This window comes from Carcharhinus amblyrhynchos, unplaced genomic scaffold (assembly GCF_965287045.1).
Source record: "Carcharhinus amblyrhynchos unplaced genomic scaffold, sCarAmb.v2.hapA scaffold_40, whole genome shotgun sequence".
NCBI classification, from domain to species: Eukaryota; Metazoa; Chordata; class Chondrichthyes; order Carcharhiniformes; family Carcharhinidae; genus Carcharhinus; species Carcharhinus amblyrhynchos.
The window spans coordinates 309935-324735 of NW_027649781.1; positions in this window are offsets into that span (position 1 = coordinate 309935).

Here is a 14801-nt window from a genome sequence, read left to right on the forward strand (position 1 = left end):
ATGAACGGTATACTTTGGGCCCTATTTTACCGTTTGAATTGTAATTGCTGGGCAGACTTCAAACTGGGAGAGTTTCAGGTCCAACTTTTAGACCCGTTTTGAGACACCCCCATACGGACTCTGCCTGAATAAACTATCAGTGATTCTGTATGGTGCTGCACCAGCCTGTGGGTGGGGTTTATCACCCCCGAAATCCTGCAGCTCTGACCAGAGCCTCTAACTGTGCAGGCGCAGAATAATGATGGAATGCAGGTCCCCCTCACTCCCAGGCCGGATAGAGCCTCCCCCTGGACCCACAGACATTACCCCACCCCACACAACATTACTGACCCCCTTCACCTCCCCCACCACCCAGACCAAACACAGCCCCTCCCCCTCCCCCATTAATCACCAGGCAGAATTCCAGCGGACCCCCCCCTCCCCCTCACTGATCACAGACAGAGTTCCAGCGGACCCCCCCCCCTCCCCCTCACTGATCACAGGCAGAGTTCCAGCGGACCCCCCCACCCCCTCACTGATCACAGACAGAGTTCCAGCGGACCCCCCCCTCCCCCTCACTGATCTCGGACAGAGTTCCAGCGGACCCCCCCCTCCCCCTCACTGATCACAGACAGAGTTCCAGCGGACCCCCCCCCCTCCCCCTCACTGATCACAGACAGAGTTCCAGCGTACCCCGCCCCTCCCCCTCACTGATCTCAGACAGAGTTCCAGCGGACCCCCCCCCCCTCCCCCTCACTGATCACAGACAGAGTTCCAGCGGACCTCCCCCCCTCCCCCTCACTGATCTCAGACAGAGTTCCAGCGGACCCCCCCCCCTCCCCCTCACTGATCACAGACAGAGTTCCAGCGGACCCCCCCCCCCCTCCCCCTCACTGATCTCGGACAGAGTTCCAGCGGACCCCCCCCCTCCCCCTCACTGATCACAGACAGAGTTCCAGCGGACCCCCCCCCCCCTCCCCCTCACTGATCTCGGACAGAGTTCCAGCGGACCCCCCCCCTCCCCCTCACTGATCACAGACAGAGTTCCAGCGGACCCCCCCCTCCTCCCCCTCACTGATCTCGGACAGAGTTCCAGCGGACCCCCCCCCCGCCCTCCCCCTCACTGATCTCGGACAGAGAGCCATCGGACACTCGACACTTTCCTCCCCATTAACTGGAGGGCCCAAATTGGAGTTTTTGGAGGGTGTTTTTTTGGACTGAATCCAGATGGGTGAACGTGATGGTAAAGGGGGATGTGCTGGGAAGGTTGGGAGTGCAGCCCACTCAATCCATTTAAATACATGCATCAAGGCCCCGATCCTGGCCATTTCCGGGCCTTGGGAAAGGTCCGGAACTATCAGACTGTGGTGTGAATAGGCCCCTCCCCGAGCTTTTAATGATATTCACAATTGTGACCTCTGTATTGCAGAGTGTGGGAGATTCCAGTCTGAACTCCCACTGAACAAAAAGCAATTGTGATTTACACATGTTTTCCTGCCAATACAGCATTGGGAATTTTGGGAGAATCGCCCGCTCTCTCTCTGCTTCCTTGTGTGTATTCCGGCTTATTTCTCACCCTTGGCGGCCGTCACTTAACTCCTGGGAAATCCTCCTCTGAACCACTCTGCCTCTTTCCTCCCAGGTCATCTTGAAATGTATTTTCTCCACCCATCACATCCATCAAACTATCGGAATGCTGAGACAGTCCGAGTCGGAGAGGCTTTTGTGGGAAATCAGAAATCTCGATCCCATCCTGAGGGAGACAGAGATTGAAGGAGATGTTGTGACTCACAGCGGTCACTGATATCTGGGTGATTTGCTGAGAAATCCATGGAATTTGTCTTGGTCGCGTCTGCCATTTAATGTGCAGTGTGGTGTGTTTGGCCCTTTGTCTCAGAGCCTGTTATCACACAGAGTCACGATCTTCCATGGGGTATTTTTGGATGTGAACAGTGATATATGAATGACAGGTTCTGTAATGCATTCACCAGTGGGGTCACTCCAAGTTAGTCGGAGGAGGTGGCCTATATTTTAACTGTGTTGATTTTAGGCGATGGAATGTGGTTGGATCCCTAATTTGTTGGTGGAATTACTCCTGGAGTGAAGCACACAATCCTCACATTAATGCCAAAACAGAAAAGTTGCTGGGGTCTAATCTGTCTTCCTGATGGAATTTGGGATTCTGCTCCAGGTCATGAACACATGATCAGACACAGAGCTCAGTCCCCAGACACATTGGTGAATTGATTTGAAGCCTCACCTTTCACCCTGCCCTGGATCCAGGATGCAGTTTCACCGTAAAAGCTGCCTTGTCAATCGGAACATCTGCCCATTGCAAAGACAGAAGGACAATGTAAAATTCTGGGCCATTGGTGGTTAATTAATTTAAATTATCTTTTTGTTGTTGGTTGGTGCATGTCTGACACTCACACTCACCCACCAATCAAAAATTTTGCTTTAAGACATTGCTTCAGGTTTTCCTTAATTATTCGTGTCACAAGTAAGGCTGACATTAACACTGGATTGAAGTTCCTGTGAAAATCCCCTAGTTGCCACACTCCAGCGCCTGTTCGGTTACACTGGGGGAGAATTTATCATGGTCAATACACCAAACCAGGCTTTCGGACTGTGGGTGGAAACTGGTCCACCCAGAGGAAACCCACGCAGACATGGGGAGAACGTGCAAACTCCACACAGACAGTGACCAAAGCTGGGAATCAAACCCGGGTCCCTGTCACTGTGAGGCAGCCGTACTAACCACTGTGTCACTCTGCAGCATTCCAGACATTTCCTTTTGTAATTTCACACATTTATGAGTTGGGACCATGTCTGAAGTTGGAACGTAAAGCTCTGGCAGTTCTGTGGTAATATCTTGTGCTGATTTTTACGACACAGAGGTTAATCCCCTTTACCTCGCGTCATAATCTGCTACAACTTTTTGGAAAGGTTGTATCTGTTCTTCAGTTTAGAGATTCATTAATATAAAGGCCTGACACTCGCTTTCAGTGAATAATTAACAAGGTGTTTTATTTAAATAACCAGGAACTTCAACTTAACAAGTAGCATATTAACCAAATTAATTTTGACTGAAATGCTGTTTGAATAATACAAAGAACATTCATGACCCACAACAGTAATAATAGACATTTAGTCACTCTCAAAATATATATTTCCCCAGGTCTGATAGTGGTGGGAAGTGTTGAAGTCTTTGGTAGTTGTCCACTGTCTATAAGGTTTTCTGATTGGGTATCCATCGGTTAGATAGCTGGATAATTCTCTGAAGGGATATTAAACTGGCAGAGTGAAGTGCTGCTCTAGAGAGGAATATTTGCTGTTCCATTGGCTGCTCTGGTCTCTGGAGATGTTCTTCCAAGATGTTCTCCCTTGTAATAGCTGTTACTTTGGCCGTTATTCCTGTGATGACCTCACAATTTTCTTACTCCGCGATTGGTTTGATGTTGTCAACACGATCAAACTCAAATCTGATAGGCTCTTCATAGAGGTTTCCAGCATGGAGACAGGCCCTTCGGCCCCTTTTTAAACTCCTAAGACAGACACAATTTCCCACTTTTGGCCCATATCCCTCTCTACCCATCTTATCCAGAAAGTTTATTTATTAATCTCAAGTAGGCTTACATTAACACTGCAATGAAATTACTGTGAAAATCCCCTAGTCGCTACACTCTGCACCTGTTTGGAGGCACTGAGGGAGAATTTAACATGGCCAATGCACCCTAACCAGCACGTCAGTCAGAAAGCGGAGCATCCAAAGGAAACCCAGACTGACATGGGGAGAAAGTGCACACTCCGCACAGACAGTGACCCAAGCCAGGAACTGGACCTATGTCCCTGGTGCTGTGAAGCAGCAGTGCCACCCACTGTGCCACTGTGCCAATTGTTGAGTGTTTTCTTTAAACTCACAGGCTAAGAAAAATGCAAAAACCTGTAGAGCCGGTTACCAAGGCAACCCCGCTGCTGTTGGTACTTTTGAAACAAATGTTGTAACCTGGAGTCTGTGTGTAATCTGCATTTTAACATGAAACTCAAAACAAGATTTAAAGATGTTTAAAGATGTTTTCTTTCACTCTAATTTTTTTTCATAATCTTTTTAGTTCTTTTTGAGCACTTCTTAGGATTTTACAAAGTTAACTTCACAACATGATTGCTCCTTTAAGGGCAGCACAGGAGATGAGGGTCAGCTGACTTGAGGGACCAATCGGGACAGAGAGTGTGGAATCAGCCCCAGGAGTGGAGTCCTCTCTCGGGCAGGAGATATCTAGAAGGCCCAGAGAAGACATGTAGGAACTGGAGCAGAGGGTGGGCTGCTGCCAGAGCTGCTGGAGGGGGAGGGGGAGAGGCTGCAAGCTTCTCCTTGTTAATAAATGCTGGTGTGATGCAGTCTGAGCTTGCATCATTACACATCTCTTATCCAGAGGAGGGACTAAACAATAATATAGGAGAAAGAGCAGCAAGGTGGGGCCTAATGTGGGTGGGGCCTAGGGCTGATTGGTGTGGGTGGCGGGGGGTCCCGCTATCATTCTGTAGATAGGATTGGTCGGGGCTGGGGGTGGACAGTGATTGGGATGGGCTGGGATGTTGGTCTGCAGGGGGGACTCTGCCTCCAGGGGGGGTGTCTGCCTCTGGTGGGGTGGTCAGGGGCTGGGTCTGCCGGAGGGGGATGGAGGTGTATCGTCACTGCTGGGGGTGGGGGTGCTGGAGACCAGGGCACTGCAGGATGGGAGGGGGGGTTGGGACTGCCTCGGGAATGGACAGCGGGGCTGTGATTGGGCTGTGGGGAGGTCTGGAGGGGCAGCAGTGTGGGGGTCCCGGGGTGGTCAGCGATCGAGCGAGTGGGATGCTGACAGTTCGGGGCCACTGCACGTGTGCAGAGTTCTGGAACTGGTGACTCTGTCCTGAATAGGCCCCCCCGAGCTTTTAATGATATTCACAACTGTGACCTCTGCATTGCACAGCGGGAGATTCCAGTCTGAACTCCCACGGCAATAAACAACAGTGATTTACAGCATTTTTCAAACCAATTCAGCACTTAGAATTTTTTTGGGAGGATCGGGCCCCAAATTCTAACTTGACAACTGGGAGCAGACTGGAACGGCGAACCCACACCCTCACTTTTCTCAGTAACCAATCTGTACCTGCCCTCCCCGGCACCAATCAGCCTTACACAGCATCAGTTTCACACTTGCTGGCTTCGTGGTCACTTCTGGGCCCATTGGCTGCCCAACAGGTGAAAAAGCCACCCATTTGTTTCAATGGGTTTCTGTCGTGACAGATTCAACAGAGTGAGTCTCAATACATTATTGTAAATCTCCCAGTGTAGTGGTCACAGCCAGGGAAATAATATTGTTATTTCTTGAAAGTAATGGGAGAATACGACAGTATCAGATGATAAGAAATAGGAGCAGGAGTAGACTATATGTCCCTCACCAGCCTGCTGCTCCACCATTCAATACAATCAGCAGGATCTCCTTCCTCTACTCTACTTCCCATCTCATTCCCCAATATGCATTGACTCTCTAAAAATCCAGAGATCCATCTCTCTCAGCTTTGGATTTATTCCAAGGTGGATAATTGACCAGGACACCATGGTACAGGAAGTAATTAAAGCAGTTCAGTGGAATGTAGTATTAGCAGAGAGCTGTAGATCGGAGGCTGGATGCAGTTTGATTTCATTTGATTTTGATTTGATTTATTAATGTCACACATATTGGGATACAGTGACCGGAATTTTCCCAGACACATGTCACAGGGATTAGTGTGGGTGAGGTGCAGGCTATGGAAAGGTCCGTTGACCTTGTTTGGGATTTTCTGGGTTTCGGACAAGCGAGGCCATGAAATCCCAACCAGTAAAAAACATTGTTTCCTGAGCATTATACAGACAAAACATACAGTACATAGAGTACATGGTGGTGGATTCCAGTCCCAGGACAGGACATGAAGTCAATAATGAAGGCTGTCACTCCATTCCAGCACTGTGGGGGTGCTGCACTCCCACCAGTGCTGTCTTTCAGAGCAAACATTAAATTGAGATCTCTGCTGTCCTCTCAGACACCAGTTAGACCTCAGCTGGAGCCTTGTGGGCAGTTCTGGGCGCCACACTGTAAAGTAACATCACCATAGTCCCAGGTGAGCATGGGCTGTTCTGCACTTTGAGTGGGGAGCGGTGACTGGTGGTGATTTAACCTGAGGGTCACCACACCTCAGGCAAGGGGCAAGGTGGGACCTTCATGGATAACCTCAGCTGGTGGGAATTGAACCCACACTGATGGTGTCACTCTGCATCACTAACCATCCAGCCAGCCCCTGAGCTAAGTGGCTAACACCAGGAGTGGGACTGACAGGCTGTTCAAGTCAATGGAGAAGACTTCAGCATTGGGGACGTGGGTTCCAAACCTTGGGATTCAGTTCCAAACAAAATATCCACCTTAACTCTGATCGAATCTGCATATTTTATGCAGTTAAACTATTTTTGTAGTTTATTTATCAGTGTCACATGCAGGCTAACATTAACACTGCAATGAAGTTACTGTGAAAATCCCATATTGGCCACACTCTGGAGAATTTAACATGGCCAATGCAAGCAACACTCATGTCCTACAAATTAATTTATTAAAAAGATAATCATCGCTGGCTGGCCCGCATTTATTGTCCATTCCTTGTTGTCCTTGAGAAGGTGGTGGTGAGCCGCCTTCTTGAATCGCTGCAGTCCACGTGCTGTGGGTTCACCCACAATGCCATTCAGGAGGGAATTCCAGGATTTTGATCCAGCGACAGTGAAGGAACGGTGATATATTTCCAAGTCAGGATGGTGAGAGTGGTTTGGAGGGGAACTTGCAGGCAGTGATGTTCCCATGTATCTGCTGCCCTTGTCCTTCTAGATGGAAGAGGCCGTGTGTTTGGAAGGTGCTGTCTCAGGGTTTTTGGTGGATTGCTGCAGTGTATCTTGTAGATAATACACGCTGCTGCTACTGAGCGTCGATGGTGGAGGGAGTGGATTTTTGTGGGTGTGGTTCCAGTCAAGCGGGGCTGCTTTGTCCTGGATGGCGTCAAGTTTTTTGAGTGTTGTTGGAGCTGTGCCCATCCAGGCAAGTGGGGAATATTCCATCACACTCCTGACTGGTGCCTTGTAGATGGTGGACAGGATTTGGGGAGACAGGAGGTGAGTTACTCACTGCAGTATTCGGAGTCTCTGACCTGCTCTTTGAGTCAATGTGTTGATGTGGCAAGTCCAGTTGAGTTTCTCGTCAATGGTAACCCCATGTGTCAAGGACAACAAAGTAAATCCAGACATCTTCAGCTGAACAAAAACCCTGATTTTGTGAGAGATTGAGAAGCCATGAATAGTGAGACTTGCCTCGATCTACTGGTCACTTGCTGAGGTCCAATTGAGATATCAAACAACAATTAGATCCCCAACCTCCATTCCCACCTCCCAATATTTAAGACCAGATGATAAAGGAGCAGGATTGGGTAATACAGCCCATCTAGTCTACTCCACCATTGGATCATGGCTGATATATTTCTCACCCTCATTTTCCCACCTTCTCCCCGTAACCTTTGATGTCCTTACCAATCAAAAACCTCCATTGCCTTCTGTGGCAATGAATTCCACAGGTTCAGCACCCTCTGGCAGCAGGAATTCCTCCTCATTTCTGTCCTAAAAGGTCGTTCTTTCACTCTGAGACTGTGCTCTCAGAACTAATCTCTCCGAACAAGGGATGTCTACCACATCCACTCGATCCAAGCTTTTCATTATTCTAAAATTACTTCAGGAATTTGAACAGGAGAATCAATGGATATTTCACCATGTTCAGAATCTCTTCCCGGAACCTCCTCTGGGTCAATATATAAATGCATGTGTTCGTACAGGTGCTGGAATACATCATCAGGAATGAGATTCTCGTTGTCAAGTGAAGCAAACTGGCACCTTTCAAGGAATATATCTCAGTGAAGTCAAACAGAATGTCAAGTATTACAATTGGTGTCCATAGAACAATAAAACTCCCGGAGACAGTGAAGAGCAGGACGATAGCCGTTCTTCTGCTCTTCAACACGGGGTCACTGCTGCCCTCCCCAGGGCCGTGAGCCTTCAGGGCCCTGCGAGACCTACTGGCCATCAAGATGTGATGGACGGTGAGAATATTCAACAGCAGCAACAAGGGGAATGGCAAAAATGGGACTGAGAGGCGAGCGGCCCACCTGTAAACTCTCCATGCTGGCGAAGAAACGTACTCTTTCACTGTGCGGCAGCCCCACTGCACATTGCCAACAACAGAGTAGGGTTCATAACGGAAATAGGCTGGAATATTCATGACAAAACTGAGTACACTCACGGCCGTTAGAATCACAGTGGCAGTTCTCCTGGTGCAGTATTTTAATTTTAGTTTTGGACAACAAATGGCTACAAAACGGTCAAGAGTGAATAATGTTGTGGACCAGACGGACATTTGGACACTGGATACTTGCAGGACGGTAATGATACTACAGACACTGGTGTACATCAGGAATGAATGTGGGAAATGATAGCGAAAGATGCGGAAAAGGGTTACGTTAAAAATGCAGACCAGGAGATCAGCTATCGCCATGGTGATCATATAACAGGTGATCCCTTTGGAGAGGCCGCACCTTCCCCGGGACAGGACCACAATCGCCATCAGATTAGCTGTAAGAAATTGAAAAGAAAATTACTCCCTGAGTTGCCACACTCCAGCTCCTGTTCGGATAAACTGAGAGAGAAGTCAGCATGGCCAATGCACTGAACCACTACGTATTATGGACTGTAGCAGGAAACTGGAGCACCCGGAGAAAACACAGGCAGACAGGGAACAACATGCAGACTCCACACGCAGTCACCCGAGCCAAGAATGGCACACGGTCCCTGGCGCTGTGAGGCAGCAGTGCTAAAAACTGTGCCACCGTGCCACCAGTTTAACATAATTAAGATGAGGTACATGTGAGTTAACAGGCAAACTGTGCTCAAGCTCACCACACTGCACATTAAATGGCAGATGCGACCAAGGCAGATTCCATGGATTTCTCCTCAATCCACCCTGATTTCAGTGTCTGCTGTGGATCACAACAGCCTGTTAAAATTGCATCAGATCCACAGATTCTTGCAAATAAGGAAAAGCAGGATCCTATTTTTGGCAAGACTGTCACCAGAAACTGGAGCAGCAACGGTCAACATGGATTCAGCAACAGACAGCAAGGGGGAAGGAAAAAGACAACACATCGAAACCAGGGCTTTCTAAAATAAATAGTTGTTTACTGTTACTCACCAGGGATACTGATAATGACAAGAATTGGATAACCAATCACATTGATGTCTACAGATTTGGTTGCTCCCATTTTACACGGAGATTATTGAAACTTCCCGAGATCAAGCCTCCAACTGGCGCTCTGCGTAATGCATTGGAAGCAGCACACAGATTTATACCTGAACCAATCCTCCAATGGCTCGGTGAAGTTACCTAACAGCTGCCAGTGGGGACACAGACAATCCAGCAAAACATCATGAATGAAATGATTTTCAGACCAGGGGATAATTTCATCACCAGTAACAGTAATTTGGAGAGTTGCAGGTTCACTATTCCCCTGGCTTTTAGACTGCTGCTCGTCACAGCGTCTCTACACAATCAGGGTGTTTTTGAGAATTATTTTCTCTCTGTATTCCTCCCAATCCAATGGCCTTTTAGACCATGAGACCACAAGGAGCAGAATTTAACCATTCGGCCCATTGAGCCTACTTCACCATTCCATCATGGCTGACATGTTTCTCAATCCCATTCTCACGTAACCTTTGATCTCCTTCCCAATTGAGAATCTATCTATCTCTGTTTTAAATACACTCAATGACCCAGCCTCCCCGGCCTTCTGTGGCAATGATTTCCACAGATTCATCACCCTCTGTCTGAATAAATTTCTCCTCATCCCGATTCTTAATGGCCGCCCCTTAACTCTGAGGCCGTGATCTCAGATCCGAGTCTCTCTTCCTAATGGAAACACCTTCCCCACGTCCACTCTATCCAGGCCTTTCAGTATTCTGTTACTCACTGTGTTTCCATTAGGACAGGCATTGACTTGACTCTCCCGCTCGGCACTCTCTGTGTTCAGAACAATCACTCTTTTTTACACCGAGCCTGCCCATGAAAGAGCCCCACACTTGATTCTCTTATTGTCCAGATAGTGACCAGAAACATTGTGCTGAGAGGAGACAAAAGTTGGAAATACCAGTTAACCGCTAAGGGAATAGACAACGGTTTGGAACAAACAATGTAAAATTCACTCTACAAAGTCAGCAAAGTCAAACAATCTACAATATCTAACTGACACTCCCATATTCAGATTTAACACCAGGTACATGAGAATTAGCAGTTAGTGGTGGGGGAGCACACCGCACTGTATATTAAATGGCAGATGTGACCAAGATAGATTCCATGATCTCAGCAGCCCACCCAGATGTCAGTGACCATTGGGAGTCCCACCGGCAGCGCACCCCTGTCCGTAGGTGCATGGGGTGACATCAATGGGAATTCCCATTGAGAGTGGAGGGACCAGAGAATTCTGCCGCGAGCAAACAACATGCCTCGTCCCGCTGGTGGGAATCAGGTGGCTGGGAGTCTGGAGTATCTCACCCTTAGACTCTGAATTCCCACATAAACCACTCCGACTCGGACTGTCTCAGCCTTCCGATGGTTCCATTGTTTCTCCTGGGCCTGTGTTCTCTGGGATTCACACAAATGCACTCCCACCTCTAACTACTGCCACAATTCCAGCTCTTTCTCACAAATCACTCGTTCCATTAAACTAACATTGTCCCGGGTTTCTCCCAACTCCAGTCTTGCAGCTGCACTGAGCTGTAAAGGGTTCCAGCGTTTCTCTGTGATCTGCAAACAACATGAGGTCCAAACGGAAACCGACACCTCTCCAGCCAACACACAGATAAACTGAAACCAGAGAAGTTTCTTATCCTCCGCCCCTCTCCATAACAACATGGCCTTTCAGGGTTCACTGATTGCTTTTCCCCTAAATTAGCTCAGTTTGGCACGGTGTCACAGTGGATAGCACTGCTGCCTCACAGCGCCAGGGACCAGGGTTCAATTCCCTGCTTGGGTCACTGTGCGGAGCTGACACATTCTCCCCATGGCTGCATGGGTTTCCTGCCAGTGCTCCAGTTCCCTCCCACAGTCTGAAAGACGTGGTGGTTTGGTACATTTGCCACACTGAAATTCTCCTTCAGTGTACCCAATCAAGCACCGGAGTATGGCAACTGTGGGATTTGCACAGTAACTTCATTGCTGTGTTAATGTGGATGTGGTCTTTCTTGATTTTCAGAAGGCGTTTGACAAAGTGCCTCACAAGAGGTTATTGCAGAAGGTCGAGGGACATGGAGTTGGGGGTAGGGTGTTAGCGTGGATAAAGGATTGGCTGTCAAATAGGAGGCAGAGAGTGGGGGTCAACGGGTGCTATTCGGATTGGCGGATGGTGACTAGTGGAGTGCCCCAGGGGTCGGTGCTGGGGCCTCAGCTTTTTACCATTTATATAGATGATCTGGAGGAGGGAACCGAGTGTAGAGTGTCGAAATTTGCTGATGACACCAAGATTGGGGGAACGGCAAATTGTGCGGAGGGTGTGGAGAGTCTGCAGAAGGATCTAGATAGGCTGGGCGAATGGGCCAGGAAATGGCAAATGGAATTTAATGTTGGCAAGTGTGAGGTGGTCCACTTTGGTAGGAATAATGGTAGGAAGGACTATTACTTACGGGGCGAAAAACTGCAGCAGGCGACGGTGCAGAGGGACCTCGGGGTCCTTGTGCATGTGTCGCAAAAACCCAGCTTACAGGTGCAGCAGGTGGTCAGGAAGGCGATTGGGATGCTGGCCTTCATAGCGAAAGGGATTGAATATAAAAGTAGGGAGGTCTTGCTGCAGCTGTATAGGGCATTGGTGAGGCCGCAGCTGGAGTACTGTGTGCATTTTTGGGCGCCGCACCTGCGCAAAGATATTTTGGCCTTGGAGGGAGTGCAGAGGAGGTTTACTAGGCTGATACCGGAGTTGAGGGGGTTGAGCTATGAGGAGAGGCTGAATAAACTGGGCTTGTACTCGTTAGAGTTTAGAAGAATGAGAGGAGATCTCATTGAGACGTATAAGATGATGAATGGGATGGATAGGACAGAGGTGGAGAGACTCTTCCCGCTCAAAAAAGACAGTAGGACTAGGGGGCACAGCCTCAAGATAAAGGGGAGGTGGTTTAGAACGGAGTTGAGGAGGAACTTCTTCACTCAAAGGGTGGTGAATCTCTGGAATTCTCTGCCCGTTGAAGTGGTGGAGGCTGCCTTGCTAAATATTTTTAAGAAGCGGGTTGATGGGTTCTTGATAAGAGAGGGGATTAAGGGTTATGGGGAGAGGGCGGGAAAGTGGAACTGAGCCACGACAGATCAGCCATGATCGTATTGAATGGCGGGGCAGGCTCGAAGGGCTAGATGGCCTACTCCTGATCCTATTTCTTATGTTTAGAACGGAGTTGAGGAGGAACTTCTTCACTCAAAGGGTGGTGAATCTCTGGAATTCTCTGCCCGTTGAAGTGGTGGAGGCTGCCTCGCTAAATATTTTTAAGACGCGGGTTGATGGGTTTTTGATAGGAGAGGGGATTAAGGGTTATGGGGAGAGGGCGGGAAAGTGGAACTGAGCCACGACAGATCAGCCATGATCTTATTGAATGGCGGGGCAGGCTCGAAGGGCTGGATGGCCTACTCCTGCTCCTATTTCTTATGTTCTTATGTTCTTATTAATGTAAGCCTACTTTTTAAACTAATAAATAAACTTCTAAAAATTAGTGCCAAAATACAAGCATTTAGATGAGACATCGTGTTCCCAGTTCTTCAGTTTTGTAAACCCATCTCCTGTTTTAGGGTCTGAGCATTAAACCTGCCATCCCCTTACATCAATATAGCTCCAACCTTTTAACTGTAATAGACTCCAAGATGCTTTCGTTCTCGAATCATAAAGTTATAATATCCCTTCAGTGCAGAAGGAGGCCATTTGTCCCATCAAGCCTTCACCAACAGCAACCCCACCCAGGCCCTATCCCTGTAACCCCACATATTTACTCTGCTAATCCCCTGACACTAAGGGACAAATTAGCATGGCCAAACAATTTAACCAACAACTTTGTTGGACTGTGAGAGGAAACCGAGCACCCGGAGGAAACCCACACAGACATGGGGAGAATGTGTAAACTCCACACAAACAGTGACCCAAGCCAGGAATCGAACCTGGGACCCTGGTACTGTGAGGCCTCAGTGCTAACCACTGTGCCACCGTGCCACTTTCTCATTTCCTACAGTTCAACTTTCCTCATCCCAGAACTAAACCATCACCACTGAAGGTGGTGGGGCCCATTGTGGGTGGGCTTCGGGGTGATCAGTGGTGGTGGGGGGGGGGTCCCTCTGCCAATCTGCATGGGGATCAGTCAGGGAGGGCAGCAATTGGAGTGCGCGAAGGGGGTTGGTCTGCAGAGGGGGTCTGCCACCTGGGGGGTGGGTCTAATGGAGTAGGGGGGATTGTCAATGTTGGGGGCAGCTGCTGGAGATCTCGATTTTCCAAAATAATGGTTCAAATCCTGTCCTGAGGAAGACAGATATTGAAGGAGATGTTGTGACTCACAGCGGTCACTGATATCTAGGTGGCTTGCTGAGAAATCCATGGAATTTGTCTTGGTCGCGTCTGCCATTTAATGTGCAGTGTGGTGTGTTTGGCCCTTTGCCTCAGAGCCTGTTATCACACAGTGTCACGATCTTCCATGGGGTGTTTTTGGATGTGAACAGTCATATATGAATGACAGGTTCTGTAATGCATTCACCAGTGGGCTCGCTCCAAGTTAGTCACAGGAGGTGGTCTATATTTTAACTGTGTTGGTTTTAGGCGATGGAATGTGGTTGGATCCCTAATTTGTTGGGGGAATTACTCCTGGAGTGAAGCACACAATCCTCACATTAATGCCAAAACAGAAAAGTTGCTGGGGTCTAATCTGTCTTCCTGATGGAATTTGGGATTCTGCTCCAGGGCACGAACACATGATCAGACACAGAGCTCAGTCCCCAGACACATTGGTGAATTGATCTGAAGCCTCACCTTTCACCCTGCCCTGGATCCAGGATGCAGTTTCACCGTAAAAGCTGCCTTGTCAATCGGAACATCTGCCCATTGCAAAGACAGAAGGACAATGTAAAATTCTGGGCCATTGGTGGTTAGTTAATTTAAATTGTCTTCTTCATTGTTGGTGGGTGCATGTCTGACTCTCACTGATCTCAATATTGGACAAAGTTTTACTTATTTAATACATCATAAGGAGACTGACATTCACATGACAATGGAGTGACTTTGAAAATCCCCTAGAGACCACACTCCGGTGCCAGGCTGGTTACAATGAGTGAGAACTTAGCATGGCAAATGCACCTAACGACCTCGTCTCCCAGACTATGGGAGGAAACCCACGCAGACACGGGAAGAATGTACAGACACCACACAGACAGGGATCCCAGCCAAGAATCGAAACCGGGTCCCTGGTGCTTTGATGCAGCAGCACTAACTGCTGTACCACTGAGCTGTCCCAGGGGATTAGTGGGGTTATGGGGATAGAGTGTGTGTAAGAGTCAATGCAATCTCAATGGGCTGAATGGTATCCTTCAGGGAGGAAACCAGGGCACTCGGAGGAAACTCACGCTCAAATGCGGAGATTGTACAAACTCTGCACAGACGGTGACCTGAGCCGGGAATCGAACCCAGGTCCCTGGCGCTGTGAGGCA